The sequence below is a fragment of the Amphibalanus amphitrite genome, unplaced genomic scaffold (assembly GCF_019059575.1).
Source record: "Amphibalanus amphitrite isolate SeventyFive unplaced genomic scaffold, NRLGWU_Aamphi_draft 000012F_arrow, whole genome shotgun sequence".
In the NCBI taxonomy this organism is placed as follows: domain Eukaryota; kingdom Metazoa; phylum Arthropoda; class Thecostraca; order Balanomorpha; family Balanidae; genus Amphibalanus; species Amphibalanus amphitrite.
The window spans coordinates 2,009,003-2,027,243 of record NW_024881508.1 but is presented as its reverse complement, the minus strand read 5'-3'; the positions used below and the strand labels follow the sequence as shown (position 1 = coordinate 2,027,243).

General features: G+C 47.6%; 1 protein-coding gene and 1 long non-coding RNA gene across 2 annotated transcripts in view; one reads left to right on the top strand and one right to left on the bottom strand.

Annotated features, from left to right (window-relative positions):
- The first annotated feature begins 749 nt into the window (after positions 1-749).
- The window catches only part of LOC122383500 (leucine-rich repeat-containing protein 4C-like), a 56,313-nt gene continuing 38,821 nt past the window's right edge, over positions 750-18,241 (top strand). The window contains exon 1 of the mRNA XM_043370006.1: positions 750-946. The gene's annotated coding sequence lies outside the window, so the exon portion shown is untranslated. The remainder of the gene's footprint in view (positions 947-18,241) is intronic.
- Positions 11,567-13,684, bottom strand: LOC122383561. The gene is made up of 2 exons (XR_006256860.1): positions 13,116-13,684; positions 11,567-12,398 (listed from the first exon to the last, which is right to left on the bottom strand). It is a non-coding gene; the product is annotated as an uncharacterized LOC122383561 (long non-coding RNA).

Below are 18,241 nucleotides of genomic sequence, written 5' to 3'. Positions count from 1 at the left end.
ATGCTGTCGTCCGGTTCATGCGACGGACTGGTCTCTTTTGTCAGAGGGAGGCCCGATAATCGGCCTGCCGCACATCGCTGGACACATAAAGGAGAAGATAAAGACAACAGATTGATAGACAATTGAATTGTTCCTAAGCGGATGACCACAAAAAAATAGCGGCGAGGGGCCGCGATGAAAAAAAAAATAATGAGTGGGTGTCAGAAGTTTATCACTTAAAGGGACCCTCCCACCTTCAAAAAAGCTAATGAATTGGCATAAAAGCGATGTCTCTCGGTTAAGAAAGAGCACAAACGAAAATCCACCAAATTTCACCGAAAAATATTTGCTGGTTTTCAAGATATTACACTTTAACTTTTGTTTACCTCTTGGGAACTGAGAAAAGAAAACTGCAGACTTTGAAATCAAATATATTTATAAAAATATTAAATAGATTAGATAAATTACTTTTTATAGCAAGAATATTTCAGACAGTAGGCAGCATGATAATATAAAGGCTCGTTTGCGTATTGAAGAGCAACAGAGGACAGGTTAGCAATCATCAGCATGATAACCAGCAAATATGCGGACGATGTTCTGGATGACCTTGCTCGCTGCAGTCATGCTCATGACTCATGATAGCCGTTCGGGCGTGCAGGTAAATCTAGTCAGGCGATGGATTCAGATAAGCCCATGTGTCCCGAAGTGGGGCCGGCTCTCTCCCGAGTCCCGAGACTGTCTCCGCGCCAGGAGCGTGCAGTGCTCACGGTCAGGAGCCGGGCCGGAGTGACGCCGCCGCCGACTGCGCCGCCGCGTCGGACGCGTCGGCGGCGGGCCGTCGGTCCGGCGCGCGGCACCGACAGTCGCCGCCGCGCCCGTCCGCCCGCCGCACGGACGTCGTCGCCGTCGTCACCGACACCGTCACCGCCGCCCAGGACACAGGGCACTGGACCACCGTCACGGTCAGGTGAGCTGAGCGCCCCACCGCGCTCCATCACTTTACCATTCAGTTCCCAGTCGGTTGCTCACCAGCAGCCCTGTCACTTCGTGACCCTAACGCGCAATGCCGCCCCCCAGCCAGTCTCACTTGCCATTGACCACTCCACATAATGAACATCCGAACGACCAGAGGGCCTCAGACAAACGTGACTGTGAGCATCAAACATCATCGTGTCGGACGTATTCGCAGAGCTCACCAAGCTGGTCGGTATTGTTGGTACTGAGTCTGACTACCGATGTCTCCATAAGTCAGCGTTCCCTGCCGGCTCGACCCTCCCAGCAGGAAGCGTCGATCGCGTCCAATTGATGTTTTCCCGGTCGGGCCGACAGCCGAGGCCACTGCGCGAGCGGCGTGAATTGTGGAGGACGTCAAGGGGCCAAGGGCGCGCGTTAGCGGTCATCAGTTCTCCGCACAGTCTAGGCTCCAGCTACCGTCTGTTTGTTTAGTAGAAGAGATATTATTCAGACAGGTTGGAGAAGTGCCGGAGATTTTTTGAAGACCGAGGTTTCCATTTTTCCTCCCAGAGCAAGTTCAGTAAGATATTTCCCATACGTCGTTCAATATCTATTCAGAAACTCACAATTTAATTATTGAAATCACCTTTTTTAAAATTTTTATTAAAAAATCACCAGAACTGTAGGCCATCAACCCGTGTCGGAAAACAGTGCAGGAAAGATCACGTGCAAATGTTTCCCGCACGGCTAGGATAATGCTAAAGGGATATCTCGGCGTATGGGAAAAGTTCATGCTAGATTTAAATGTCTCACATTTGCCGTAAAGAGTTCAAGTGTAATTTGATCATATACAGATGTTTGTCGTGACAAAACTCGCTCATATCGGTAGCTCAGATAATGCATATCATCTATAATTTTTTTAGGCGCTCTAGCATTTCATTATCAATACAGTCGGACGTGGAATCTCGCTTGCTGCGACGCTCCAGCTCCTAGCTCGCAGCGTCGGTGAGAGATGCGATGCCGCACAACGCCGTCGATGGCAGCCGAAAATGTTACTGGGAGCGGAGACCAGTAAAGACAACTCTTTTTTGCGAATGCCGAGAATACCACGTATCTATCAGTGTTTTTCTTGCGTAGAAAAGCTGTATTACCCGTCTAGAAAAGGTTAAAAAAAAAACAATCGGTGCATCGTCCATCAAGGTTAGCGAGCACCTGGATAGGGCGCATAATGCATATGAATCATGAGGGTTATCTCGTCACCTATTATATGAATACTGTATGGGGTAGCAGGCAATGCTAAAAAAATATTGTCCGATGTGACGTCACTGTAGCCCGAGGGTGAAGACCGAACCATGCTTTATTGCCCGAGGCGTAGCTGAGGTTTTCGCCCGAGGGTTACAGTGGCGTCACAGAGGGCAATAATTTTTGTTTCTTATTGCCCCTACCTCGTACAGTAATCATTTTATTATATGGCCCACCTCAACTCGCTAATAAATATCGTCAAATATGTCACCACTCAGAAGAAAATTGAAAAAGGATTCAGAAACGCGCGAATTAATATTCCCGCTGTCATGGTGTCACTAACAAAAACATGCATTCCTTCAGAAGGAAATTAAATGTGAAAATTGCGGTCAACAGTCAAAATTATTACACACCCATTTAACATACAAGCCATGTAATGAATGATTATTCTTGCACTCATTAAAACAAAATTGTATTTTGTCCCGAAAGCGAAATTATTGCCCACCAAATTCTTATATATGTCAAACAACGTTTCCTGATAACGTCTCTTTTGAAATACGTGGCGTCGAAATAGCTCAAACTTAACAACAATGTACATATGCACATGCATCTATCTACACAAGCATCTATGTATGTACTCATGGACTCATCGGGATTCATCGCCTGGCTAGATTTGCATAAACACCGAACGGCTAGCCTGACTGCTGCAGGCTGCAGGGCAGGCGTGTTTATACAGGACATCGTCGGCATGTTTCATGCTTATCATGCTGATGGCTGATGGCGTATCCTGTGTATTTCTCTTCACCATGTGCAAACGACCTTTTTGATTACCATGTAACACATCCTTCTTCAACCTTGCCCGTGACGCCCACGTCGTAAAATAAGCGAGCTCATATTGCTAAAGCAGCTAATTATGCAAGAATGCAAAAGTGGCGAAAAGTAGTTTCGTGCAGTGTCCAGTTGCACCCTTTTTCACAAAACTCCTCTCCACCTTTCAGACTGTTTGACAAGTTGTCCCGTTGACTTGATTCTTTCGTACTCCTTTGACATGTCATATGAAAAATGGCAGCCATAAAATCGATTTAAGCATGCATATTTGCAATTGCATTTTAACACTTCTAAAAAAAACATGCAAGCTTTCGTAATACTCTGCAATGTTATCACGACAATATATACATATAGAAAATGCAGACAAAGGATCTAACTTCCTGCGAAGTTAGTTCAGCGTTTGACTATGTAGGAGAGCAGGGGGCTTATATCAAAGTTAAGGGAAAAAGCAAACTTGAGAAATGAAATAAAACCGAAACTTTTCTCAGCACGTTCACGCCACTGCCACTCGAAAGTCTACACCAGACAATGAGCAAAGCCGCGAGTTTGCAGTGTGCACTTCCATCGGGAGAGCTGGCGCCGTCCGTGCCGAATAGTCAATGTGGCCAGTCTTTGTGCGGGCCCGGTGGGCCGCGCACTGGTGTGCCGGGTCACTGACGGCGCCAGTCTGACAGAGTGGCCGGCTTTGTCGGGGGTCGCCCACCGGCCGTGTGACGGAGCGGTGCCGTTTGAGGGTTCCCACCGATCTCCGAGCCGTTCTGACGAGGTCACCAGCATGACGAGTGGAGAGCTGGAAGCGGAAGGGGGAGTTTCTCCTCCCATGATGATTTGGTGTGACAGCGAAAGCCGCGAGGCTACATATATCGCACACACTTCTCGCCTTTCTTTTCAGTGTGCGGGATAATTACCAGTTGAAGGGCGGGAACCATAATAACCGGGGCCGTAGTTGAGCAGAGGAAGCAAAAGTGTGTTTTCTTTTTTTTTTTTTTTGCTCGGTGCTTGTAGCTGCTAAAAATGACTTTGAAAATAGAAATCATTGTGGACAACATTGGGATGTTCGATTTAGGAGTCAACTTTAAACAAATATTGTTGAAAAATGACATGGTACTTGGTCGCTCATAGTAGTATCATATATGCTCTTTTTTTTGTAAACGCATCGAAAAAAATCAAGCCTCAAACTTATTCAGCAAAATAAGATTTTTTAATTCGATAGGGCCATTTTGTTACGTGGTAGACGCGACGTCTCTGGTGGCGTTTACTTAAGTTATGCTACTTTTTGGAAAGAACAGGCATGCAGTGTCGTCACAAAATCAGTCTGGACTCAAAAAATCTCGATGAATTCAGGCGACATTTAAATATACCATGTAAAATTGATGTAGGACAAGCCTAAGAAAATGTCAAGGCGATCATTTGATTAGTATTTGTTACCGCGAAAAGTTGGCAGGGGACGTTAAACGCCAAACAGTAAACACCCTCAATCAATGGCAGGCTAATGATGTTATCAGCGCTCTCTGCAACCATTATTTCCAGTAAAAAAAAAATGTTCATGATGAAAAGCACTTGCATATTTTTCCACAAGGAAAACTGTGATGAATAATATCCAGCCTAGCCTAAATATCCCAGTAATGACGCACAAACAGTAAATCAATTATGGACCATACAGAAAACATGAGGTAATATGAAGATGAATCGTTTCAAATTATGGCCTGCGAGAGGGTACACAACATAGCTGTACCTATATAATGAAACAGAAAGCTCGCTGGTACTGTCCTTATCGCGCTACTAATTATCAGTGGAACCGTCACCGTGCTACGGGCAGTGCGTCGACTACGATCGATGTTACCAGTCTTCTAGTGTTCGATTATGCGTGGTGGCGGCTGCTGTGGTAGCCATTTTCAGCGTTACTGTATCGTAGTCATCATGCAATTATTGATTATTGATCATGTATTAAAAATATTTATGCAGAGTTGATAATCAAAATATTCACCCTGACTTCAGTCTGCTTCGGTAACAGACAATCAAAGTGGCTATAGGTCACACCACAGTACGGTCCTCCAGCTAATCCACTTCATCAACAGTCCATATTGCTCCCTTTGACAAAGGAGAAGAATTCACCGTTGTTTATACAGATGTCAGCAGATATTTCGATAAGATATGACACCAAAATCCCAGAGACACCCAGACTCAGCCAGAAACAACCCAGACACAACAACTTTGTATGTGGATCGCTCTTAAATGTAAATACAAATACAATACAAATACAATACACTCGCCGACTCAGTTACACATCCCGACACCCCCCCCCCCCAACCCAGCGGGCAGTCGGCTGCAGCCCGGATTCCGTAGCGATCAACATACACATTACACACCCTGCTTCCATCGGTCCTATTAGTGCGCGCGCTGGGTGAACTGTCGGAGCTGTGTTTGACGCCACCGCACTGTGATTGAGTTCCGAGGCTCTCCACTGAAGCTCCCACTCGCTACTGTAACGAGGCGATTGTGCACTTATGCAGTTGGCGAAGCGGGCGCCGCAAAGGGGAGGGCAAGACGACGGCAGGGAGGAAACGACGACAATGGGGGTTAAATGAGCTGGATCGACGGGGACCGACTGGAGCTGGGAGCAGGTAGATATGGGTGGTAGAGGAAACGTGAAGCGGAGAGAAAACCCGGCAAGAGGCAGGCAATGTAAGTGAAGAGGAGGCGAACTAGTAGAAGAGCCGGGAGTGGGCTGGAGGCGACGGCAGGAAGGCTTCAGAAGAAGGGCGCAGACTGCAGCTCCTGCCAGTTGGACAGCAGAGGGGCGGGATTAGGAATAATTAGCAACAACTTATAAAGACAATGGAAGGAAGGTGAGGCGTGAAGTAGAGCTCTCGGAAGGAAGGCGGCGGGGGTAGCAGGGGAGACGGAGCGCCGCTCCGAGGTCACGGCCACGGGGTAGCAGGAAAGGGCAGAGGTAGCAGGGGAGGCGGAGCACGGCTCCGATGCCACGGGGGTATCAGGGGACGCTGAGCGATACTCCGAGCTATGGGGGTCGCAGGGGAGGCCACGGGGGTTGCAGGCGAGGCGGAGTGGTGCTCTGAGATCACGGGGGCAGCAGGGCGGGCGGGGCGCCGTTTCGGGTTGACCGGCCGGTGCTGAATTAGTATCGCTCACCCCACTGATACGGATACAGCACATTCACGATCGGGGGTCATCCAATGACCATCCATCGCGCTGACCTCTCGACCTCCGACAGCCGAGCGATGAAACGCCGCGAGCGTGCCGCGCCGAGGGCAGCCGGCATCTCATCCCGCCTCGCGCCGCAGATTCATGGCTTTGCAGAAAACATGGTTCGCAGAAGAACATACATTGCTAATCCGCCGTATGTGCTCAGCAAGTTGTCCCGCATTACTTATCGAACTAGAAATGTTGCCGTGTTTCGACACTGGAATTCCCGGGAGAAAATCTTTAGTTTACGAGATCATTGTTTGATCAGTATGGGTGGCAATTAGTGAGTCCTTTCATTTGGCTACTACGGCATACATATACAGTAAAATTAGCACACAACCTTACCACATGAGCTAAGAGATCAATGTCACTGTAAATTGTTTTTCTGTTCTTTTTTTAATTTTTACTCAGTGGGCAATTTATAATTTTTGGCGCTACACCATTATTGTGGACCTCATAAGAAATGCAGTACGCATTGAATCGATTCGATACGTGTAACCAAAAAAGCAAAAATATTCTGCATCAAGGGTGCGCAGAACAAACAAAAGTAGGCATGTACTTACTAGGAACACGTGTGTTCACTGACGACGCGAAATGCCACTTCGAGTCAAGCCCGTGGGAAAAAGGCGATACATTAGTTTGCCTACCGCTCCAGCGTAGGACTGTGTAATGTGTGTGGACGATACATCACCTCTTTAGGTGCATTACGCACTTTTGTGCAGTCAGTAACAAATAACCTTCCCTGTCCATTACCTGGTGGATATGCATACAGAAGCCAGTTAATTGTTCGCGTCTTCCGCCTAGCCTACAATAAACCTTTGTAAATATTCCAGTGCGGGTACTTACCTTACTTTTCGCTTCCCTCACGGCGTTTACGGAAACGGAAGTTCGTGTATTGCCCCCCCCCCCCTCCAACTCCCTAATTTCGATAAATCAGTGTTGTGCGTGGCCCGCCTTCATTTACTAATTAGTATGGCGGCGGCTGGCACGGCAGGCGGTGGGTGGGCGGTGGGCGGTGGGCGGCAGACGGTGGGCGGTGGACGGTGGAGGGTGGGCGGTGGGCGGTGGGCAGTGGACGACAAGCGGCGGTCGACGGCGGGCATGAGGGACCTCCAGCCTTCGTTTATTGGGACGGGCTTTTATCAAGACTTGTTGAAAAAAGCAAAAGCTACTACAGCCGAGGCAACAGAACGCCTTTTTCCTAATTTCACCATTCGGTTTTGCATCCCTTGCAGACAAAAATCTTGAGTTCACTCATAGACCTCTGGTTCACTGCATGAGTCGAAGGGCAAAAGAGCATTATGTACACTTAGACATCCCTCGTCAGTAAAAGGTGTGTAATTATGCCCGTGCCGATATATGTCTGCTGTGTAAAAAAAAACGACAAAGTGGCTTCTTCAGAATCGGGTTTAGTTTTCAGTATCTCGGAATTTCAAGAATTGGATGTGGCAAAAATGAGTTCATTTGAATTAAAAGATCCAGCAGCGATATCGTTTGGAATTCATCTAATTCCTAATTAGTATCATTATTGTACAAACTGCCCAACGAGTCTGAAATCGTGGCCACGGCCGTCGCCGCGGCGGCGCGGCGGGAGGGAACCGTGCCGACCCAATCAGAGTCCCGGACCGCGCCGGTCGGCCGTCTGCGCGCTGCCCCGCCGCCCAATTAGGCGGTCCGGGGTCCAATTAATCGCAGCCACGCTGTCGCCGCGGCTCAGCGCGGGGGGCGGAGTGAGGGGTGGGAGGCGATCGGTCGATCTGGAGCGGCATACCCACCAACAGGTGGCGAAACCTGATCACCGGCTCCGCGATGGAAGCCGCCCCAGTCGCTGCTCGCACGTCGCGCCGCTACGGCTCTGTTCATCGCTGCCGAAAGGCTCTGGCGAGTGGCGGCTCTTGTGTTAATTTATCGACCCCGAGTGCGGCGTTCCGCAATCCGCGGCATTGTTTTACATGGCGGCCGATGCTACCAATCAGGACTGAGTGCTGGGAGCAGGCCGGTCTGGCTGGCTGCTGTCCAACAACAACCCGCACTGGGCGCCGCAGATTGTGTTTAACTCGGTCCGTAGTGCGACACCACTATGCTCCTCGAGTGATACTGCTGAAAGAAGGCCTGTCTGTCCACTCGAGGAAATGCTGGCTCTGAAGACGGTCACCTAGGAGACCGACCCGCGAGGTTATTTTATTACTAATACGGTCCAACTCACAACATCAACACAAAGCTAAGGCACAAATTTAACCCGACAACTAGTCGTTTTCCCTCCGAACTGAGGCACCAGTGCAGAGGCAGCAATGCACAAAAATCATTCCACTCGATGGCCACACTACCCTTCGACGCAGCGGCATCCCTGGAATTTTCACACAGACATCATAAGCCAATAACGGAATAAATTGTCTATGAATGTTTCACGCCTCTGGTTGTGTCCTCACACGCAAGATGGTCGCTTCCGAGTTAACCCGCGCCCCGTTGGGCTACCGGCGGACCCTACCACCCGTAGGGGGGGGGGGGCCGTTTCGGCCCCCCCCCTAAGATCTCGGAAAGTTACCGGCCGATTTTCAAAATTCAAACGGCGTTCGATAGCCCCACCCGGGAACTACCTTGTGACCAAATTTCATTGACCTAGGTCAAACCGATGACGTCACAGGTCAGGTCAAAGGTCAGATTTTCACCGTTCACAGGCAATTCAAGAAATGTGCTGTGAAAGCGAGTAAATTGGTAATTTATTGAAAACCATCGATGGTACATTGTTCGTCAAACACATACTTTGCTATCTGAGGTCACTGATACCAGGTCAGGTCACAGCGAGGTCAGGTCACCGGGGGTCACAATATGAATGTGTCGTGTGATACATGTTTTATGGTCCATTTTACATGACAAATGCGATTATGTGGGTTAGGCAGCCTTTGGGGCCAGCCTAGGTCACGTTTTGGTGAAGGTCAGGTCAAGGTCAGGTCAAATTAGGTCAAATTTCAAAGTTGATATTTTTGCATAAAATGGGTATCGATTCGATGCAGCTCGTCACGGGGAGTCTAATGGTGGTCTTCGTTTTGCTCTACGAGTTCTAGAATTGCCAAAAATTGAGTTTGAAAATTTGACGTCATCATTTTTGAACAGTTTTTTCGCTATAACTTGGCCAAAAAACGAGGTATCGATCTGAAATTTGGTATGTAGATAGAAGACGGTAGGCACTATCACATATATTCCGGTTTTTTCGAAACTCAAAAAACTTTTTGGATTTTTGGCGAATATATCCAAAAAAATGTTTTTTGATTTTTGGGGGTCAAAACTCAGAAATTTCAAAAATTCGAGATAGCAGTTTTGTAGCCCTGTCAATTCTACACCTTTTATGTCTTGATCATTTTTCTGTATCTTCAAAGCTGTAGTCCTGACAGGTCTTCTCGCGAAGGTCTTTTTTCGGTCGAAAATGACAGAACATGACGTCACTCTGACGTCATTTGTGGCCAACCTATCATAGCCTCTGGAAAAATTTTTGGTCACAATGTGTAAAATTGATACCCGGAGGGGTCCTGAAAGTTTGGTGGCGATATCTCCAGCCGTTTAGGAGATATCGACCGAAAAGGACAGGGGGGGGCCGTTTCGGCCCCCCCCCCCCTACGGGGCGCGGGTTAAGACCGCTGCGCCGGCGGCAAGCGAACAGACCCCGGCGTGCGCCCCACCGCGGTAGCAGGGTCCTCCGGGCGTGTGATACGTCCGTCACGCAACTGCAGAACGGACGCGCGCTGCCCAGCCTCATCAAATAGGCATGTCTCCGCGGCGCCTCGGGACCGGTCACGCCGCACGGCGAGTCAAGACGACGCTCGACGTCTTCCGTGCCATCGTTATACAGCTATTCCTGCATCTGCAGAGAGGCTTCGGCATGACTGCGAACACAGCCGGAGGGCGACGATGGTCTCACCGGATTTCACAGCGGGATTCTGGATTTCACAGCGGGGTTCCCCGGCTTCGTGAGTGCCAAAAGTGGCCGGACCTGTCATCGCTCGGTCCTGCCCTGGTTTGAGGGAGGCGTGAGTTCAGTTCAGTGTCCGGCCCCGGGAGGTTGATCGGTACGTGCCCCCCCCCCCCCCTACGGCCTGTGCCGCCCACACCACCTCGTCATCGACATGTACCCAGAGACGATGGCAGGTCACATCCTCCGCGCAGCAGCCGGGCCGACCCAAATCGAATTACCGGCCACCGAAGGCGTCATGTCTCCGGGCGACCGGCTCAGCGAAATGTGGGAAGTTTGATGCCGACACCCATTCTCGAAATTCGTATATGCATGGACGGAAGTAAAGTCCGTGTTTACAGGGACGTCCACGTTTTTCGGTGTCACGCCGTTGCCGTTGAATGTTCGACGATGCCCTCTTGACATGACAACAAGCGAAGTTGCCCGCTTGTTACTAGCCCGATTCTGTGCCGAAATTGACGTGTTTAAGGGTAGAGAATTCGACCGACATACATGGACCAAAAAAAGATGTGATAAGGGTGTTTGCATGGACAGTGGGCGGAGCCTAATTTCTCTATGAGTTATTTTCATATATCCATGGACTTGTGGGCGGAGCTTAACACAGTCCATGTAAGCACGGTTTTATTCGCTTACTCGATTCGAAAGCATGAACCCGTTCTAGTATCACCTTTAATCGTGTTTTATCGCCATTAGATTGTATGTCATGCGCGTAATTTAACCCTCGCCCATATCGTTGGTACGACCCCCTCACCTTTTCGGCCCTAATAAATAACCTGAACTCATGTGACCTTTAGGAAAAATCCGAGATGTACAAGGTGTGAGGCCTCTAGATGATATTAGCCATTAGGCACTGTAAGTTTCATCTCCCTTTGAAAGCTCCTCTGGCACTGAGATCGTTGCGAAGTTGCGACATTTTAGGACCGTGCAGATGCTCACTTATGTCGTAGGTCATTGACTTGACCTGACCTGAAAATGCGGATGATGTCACAAGATTCGGGTTGAATCAAATGTCAGGTATGCTAAGGTCCAGCTCTCTATCTCCAGCGTGTCCCGAGCTATCGTAAAAAAAAAAATATAAAAGGCGCGGCGCTCCCCCCCCCCCTACCATTCGGCCGGCGAGCGTTAGTTAAACCGCGCCTGACAGGGAGGAGGGCTATTTAGAGCCCCTCCCCCTCCCTACACACTATACACAAACATATAAACACTAAAATGTGTGTGCAAATTTTATATAAAAATGTGTGGAGATCTGATGATTGTTCGGAATGATGAACTCGAGTGAAGCGTGAATTGTCGGCACCGATAACCCCGTCAAAGAGCAAGAAAGTAGCTGCTAAAGAGTTAAATGAGGTCATATCACATGGGCATGAATACACTTACTATCGACTGTTCGAATTATTCAAATGTATTGCTTAAGTCTCGCTCAGCTTCCAAATTCTGCAGAACAGAAAAGACTCGGTTGATTATTGTTGCGAGATACACAGATGAGTTTTGAAATAAGAAAAAAATGGAACGCTTCACACTATATATTATCAAATATCAGCCTCGCAAGTCAGCATGAATGATCAAAGAATGATATTACCTGGCGAACTGAGGGCAAACAATTGCATAATTTTAAGCCAGCTGATAATGATTTTCTTCGCGGTGAAAGGTAATCCGTCTATGTGATTGCGTCATACCGCCGCTCGTCAGGTCCGCATGAGCCATGAACAGGGCCAGGTCATTCGTTCGCGCGCCACCAGCGCGAGCGGACGGCGAATGCCGAGCGCATCAGTTTACATAACAACTTTGCACATGTTGAGGCGGAACAAGCAAATCCGCTGCCACAGACGAGGCATCTTTGTCACCACGCACCTTCATGAATGTAGACAATTAACATGAGTGTATGCCTAAACCTTGAACATGAATCTCGAGCCGCAGTCAACGGCGGCAGAGCGCATATTCTGGGCGGGCACGCACACGCGGCGGCTGCCGACTGTGCGCGCGCGTGGGGCGGTGGCACCAGTGGACGGGCGTCTAGCGTGCGCGTGGCGGCATCGGCGCCGGTAGACGGCCGTCTTGGCGCGCGCGCGGCGGCGGCGGCGGCTGTCTTGGCACGCACTCGTCGGCCAGCTGGACGGAGTCAGAGCAGCCAGATTCCCAACCAGAACTGACGGTCTTCCGATGCAGCGTCTTCAGTACGGCCAGAGACAGACTCGTTGTCCAGCGCCTCAGTCTCCTCCGTCTGGCATCACACAGGGGTGGGGCTGGGTTAATACAGGCTGACACGGGGAGTAGTTAGGTTTAATACCGATCTGGCAAGAGAGAGGATAATGGGTCAAACACTGAGCTGACACAGGAGGAACGGCTGGGTCGAACACCGAGCTGACAAGGGGTGGGGGCTGGGTCAAATACCGATCTGACACGGGGAGGGGTCTGGGTAAGACATCAGGCTGACACAGAAGAGAGGTTAGATCGAACACCGAGCTGGCACGTGGGAGTAGTTAGGTCTAATACCGACCTGACACGATGGAGGGGGCCGGGTCAAACACCGAACAAACACGGGGAGAGGGCTGGGCGAACACCGAGCTTTCAACGCATAGGCGGTTACTCGACAGGCCGAAAAGGGAATGTCAGAGAGTAAGTTACCACAGGAGCTAATGCAAAAGGTAGCTGATATTAGGAAAGATAATTACTGACAGCACGGACACGGAAAAAGGCCAAGCTAGTAGTACGAGACACAATAAAGTATCACAAATTACCAAGAACACGTCGTTGGCGGTTCATGGTACGGCACATAATTGCCGCACAACTGCTATACGAGGCTCGGGAGACCAATTCCCCGCTGACCCTGCAGATGCACTATCAGCCAAGCCAGTTCAACAGCCATATCAGAGCGACCATGACGTACATAGCTTCCATCGGTACCCCCCCCCCCTACACACACACACCTAGTACCCACCTGTTCAGTATAATCAGCTGAGATGTAGATCAGCGGCCGCCCTGCCCGCAGGTGCGCATCTCTGGGGCCGCGGCCGCCGTCAGCTGTTGTGGTGTCCCCAAAGCTGCCGCCGTAGCCAAAACAAGGCTCTTGTGGGCCTCGTAGCCGGCGACCAAGATCGCCACCATGTCGTCGCGTTCGACATCGTGGGCCGCGCCGACGATGTTTCCCCGCGCACGGAGCCGGAGGCCGTAAAAGCACGGACACTCCAGCAACACGTGCGCCTAATTGTCTGCTGCTTCGCCGCAGACCAGGCAGCGGCCTGTTGGACATTCGGTGTCACTGCTGACTGCACTGGGCGCACTCGGACGTTGGCCTTTTTTCAATCCGGTGGAGATGCTGCCCCGATCATCCCCAGTGGCCCGACCAGCGCTGATAAGTGTAACAGCCTTCTCCCTGGTAGCAGCTCGGACCGGGGCGGGGGCGCCGTGAGCTCCGCGCGCGCACTGGAGCAGAAGCGGCCCGCCGGGACCCATATGTCCCAGTCGTCTCCATCTGGTAGCGGCTTGGACCGGGGCGGGGGCGCGGTGAGCCCCAAAGCTGCCGCCGTAGCCAAAACAAGGCTCTTGTGGGCCTCGTAGCCGGCGACCAAGATCGCCACCATGTCGTCGCGTTCGACATCGTGGGCCGCGCCGACGATGTTTCCCCGCGCACGGAGCCGGAGGCCGTAAAAGCACGGACACTCCAGCAACACGTGCGCCTAATTGTCAATCGGATGTCCCGTTCCTAAGATATTAGCTTTTGAAGAGCGTCCCCATGGCCGGCCGCTCATACTCAGGATTTTCCCTTAATTCAGTATGAGACTCCGCTCGCTTCGCTCGCTCCGTAACCAACAGACAAGACTCAAAGAGCATACATACATCAAAGGGGACCAGCTAATGGAGTTTTTCACAAGTTTGTCAGATACAGGAACCTGAAGAAATTAATGTACCCAATTTAAACAAAAGATGTGTGTAAACAGCTGCTCCAAGACTTCATTATCACCAAAGCAATGCCCGCTGCCCGACACAAAAGCAGGGAAGTGTTATAAACAGTGTAAAATTTTTACTTCACCGTTTCCTGTGCAGATGAAAAAAGTTTTGTTTTTTACCAGTCAGTGATGAAAAAAATTGACCGATCTTAACATGCAATGATGATTTTTACACTAACGGGTGCTATGATGAAAAGAATGACAACGTGAATTACGTCACGGTGGCACCAACAGCTCGGACAAAACATAGCCTAACCAAACCAAGCCTAAACTAACAGAACCTAACCTAAACTTACCAAAAATACACCTACAACATACATCTACAACCAAAACCTACTCGTGTCATTATTGAAAATAGACTAAATTAACTAATAACAGGAAAATCAGCATTTTATTAGCTCTTTGATGTTTGCAAATGACAAACAATGATATTTCACATGGAAAAGCACCTATACTATACATTTTTACTAATGTTTGAACAGATACTATGGAAATCTTCACCATGGTTGGTGCTTCAGTGCACCATCCAAGCCGAGGTCATTCATCCACCTTTTTGATCAGCTAGATATGTAGTTCAAGTTGCTGTCTTATTCATAGGTAATAAGAATGATCTACAGTAAGTAACATATTTATGAATATTCCTGCAGTCAATTCATTCTCAAAATTAGCTACCTAGCACATGGTTTGACAAGACTGCATGTCCGATATCATCATATCCGAGTCATTGGGTAAGAAGGTATCCAGGTACAAGGAGAAATGGGGACAGTTTTTTGAAAAGATGCTAATCAGGACAGACTCATCAAATAAATGCAGAAACATTGTTTTAGATGGGCACACGTTGAAAATATAAGCAAATGGGCTAAAATTTCATCGTATCAGTATGGACCTATGGTCATTATTCACAAGTTATGGGCAACAATCAGCACCATCTTCTCTGATCAGAGAGGATAGTGCTCGGGTTGAACGTGAACAACTTCTTCACAATGTAAAATTAAAATAATTCTGAAAATAAAAATACCTACCAGGTTTCAGAGAGCTACCCAGCGACGCATTATCATTACGTTGCTTGGTGACTGTCTGTATTTGTGTTATGTGCCTCTGATGGCATGAAATAAACGGTATTATTATTATTATTATTATTATATCCTGATCATTACCCTCTCTGAAAACGGAAGGCACGCGACGCGTTGTTTGCGCCGTAGTTTGTCACGCTGGCGCCAGCAAATGCGGCTACTAAATAATTGCGTTGCATTAAACCGAACCCGGCCCCCTATACACCGTAAGAGGTGCAATTTCCCTCGAGACATTACCCAGCCTGCATGGCATCAAATCGGAAGAAACTTGCACCACACAGTTCAAAAATGATCGAGGCTGTCACATATGTATAGTATTTGCCATATCTTTCATCAAATCATGAGATAGCTTGCGTCCATGTTGCAGCCTGGACACCAGTCCGAGGATGAAATTTTTGTTCATTTTCGAAAGGCAATATTTTTATATCAACAGCAATCTAAGAGTTTGTATGTATCTTATAACGAAGTCCAGTGTCTTATCTTCTAAAAAATGCATTACAGTCATAAAAATATTGACTAGACTCCCTACAAGCATTCTCGACTGGTGACTAAAAATCGAAGAATTTTTCATCCTCGGACACTCTGTAAGAAAACAGCTATAATTTCCCTAATATTCAATATTTTTCTATTATATCTTCAGCAAACATGGAGAACGATCCATATAACATGCTAATCCAAACAGCAGATGATTTGGAAACTTCATGAAGGCGTGAGAGATCCCCGCGGTTACCTGGAAAATTTCATCCTCAGCCTGGCCTTTTTAATGCTTTTTCATCCTAATTTCATCATTCAGTTGTAGAACTAGTTTAATGCAATTCTTCAGGGAATGTTTATACAAAAGCAATAATTAATTCAATTTTAATTTTTAGACATTATTTGATTGATAATATTGTATTATCGAGTGTATTTATCTGCACTTACCTACACCTTTTTATTGTTCTGTTTCTTTTTTTAATCGAGGCAATCACGAAGCGCATGATACATACACTGTGCTGAGATATTTCCATGTGTCATTACTATCATTGCTGATTGGAAAGGAAGGTGCGTATAATTTATCATGTATATTTTTTGTGGTTTTCATGATAGGTGCAGTTTTTAACCTTCTAACATTATTTTGGGACATTTTAACCAATTTGAATAAGGATTTGGTGCATTTGTGTTGAAAGATGAAAATTATGAGCCAGGATGAAAAATTAGCAGATTTCATTAACTGTGATTTTCCAGGCTAATACCGGAAAAATTTTACACTGGTTATAAAAGGGCTTCTTACGGGCCTGAACCATGAAGCTGTCTTAGCAAGACTGGGTCACAGGTCACACATTTCAACAAAAGGACTTACAAGTTTTGTAAACTGGGTGAGTAATAATTTAGATTGTTACCGCAATTTTCCCATTCAATTTTCTTCTCCGGGATTCCATATTTTTGTTAATGATACCATGACAACCGGCCATAATGATCTGAGCGAGTTTTAATCCTATTTCAATTTTCTTCTGGGCGCGACAAATTTAGAGACATTTATTAGCGAGTCCGAGCGGGTCATGTAATAAAATGAATACTGTAATGGGTAGGAGCAATAAGAAAAAAATATTGCATTCTGTGACATCACTGTAACTTGTGGCGGCCGAGACAAAAAGATAAAAATGATATAATTATAGATAATTATAGAGACGGAAATAAAGAACATAACAGTTTGAGAGTAGGCCGCACACTGAACTAAAAACAATTTCCAACATCGACGTTGACTCGGTTTTCTGAGCTAAAAAAAACTTGTTTTTCACGAGCGCAGCAACAATAAACGAAAATAAACATGAATCAAATAAGGCGTGATAAAATAGGAACAAAGACCTCTAATAAAAGGAAGTAAGAACTCGCCACAACACTCCCCGCCCCAGAGCGGAGCTAGAAAATAGGTATAGTAAATTGCTAAACAAAATCGATTACAAATTGTCAGGCAGAATGGGCGCAGACCAGCTCTTATTAATGGCGGCACAGCGCCTGCCGCGTCGGACGGGAGCGGCGATAAAACGGCGCAGCCCGGAAACTCCGGCGACGGCGACTTGCGACTCGCTGACTTGTGTTCTGCGTTTCGCGGCGACATATAGGTTCATGTCGTTGACGAACGCTTGGGTATGTAGGTAGGTAGGTACGAAGATAAGAAACACCGCGGTGGAGCAGGCGGCGTGGCTCAGCGCGGCCTGGATCCACCTTGGTTAGGCCACAATTCAGTGGAGCCGCTCTTTGGAGAAGCGAGCTTGAGCGGTTGGTGCGCTGGTATCAACCGGTGCGGAGGGAGGCGACGCGGCGTGGGTGCGGCGCGGCCCGAAATCACCGGCGATTATTCAGGTGATCGTTTTGGTCGGATTATTATTATTATTATTTCATTTATTTTCACCAACCACAGAAACGTGGGCGTTACAGTGAAAATAGGCACGAAGTAGGTACATACATACAGTTCACCAAGTACACAACACTGTTTTGGTTTGTGTTTCTTGTTTGTGTTTCTTGTTTAGGTTTGTGTTTCACTGTACAGTGTACACGGATGTATTTCTTGTCATGAAGAAGTATCTCGTTTTCGTTTCGATTTCTTGACATGCAGTCTTCCTCGTTTTCTTTTGAAGTCGTCTTTAGAATAGGATATAAAATATTGAAGAGGAATAATTTACTATTTAAAAGTTAAATTCATATCATGTCGGGGTCATCAATGTGGCGGCCGAGACAAAAAGATAAAAATGATATAATTATAGATAATTATAGAGACGGAAATAAAGAACATAACAGTTTCAGAGTAGGCCGCACACTGAACTAAAAACAATTTCCAACATCGACGTTGACTCGGTTTTCTGAGCTAAAAAAAATTGTTTTTCACGAGCGCAGCAACAATAAAAGAAAATAAACATGAATCAAATAAGGCGCAAATAAAGTATATATTAGAGTTCAGTGATAAGGCGTGATAAAATAGGAACAAAGACCTCTAATAAAAGGAAGTAAGAACTCGCCACAAACTCTCGCGTGAAGACCTCAACAAGCATTATTGCCCCTGGCTA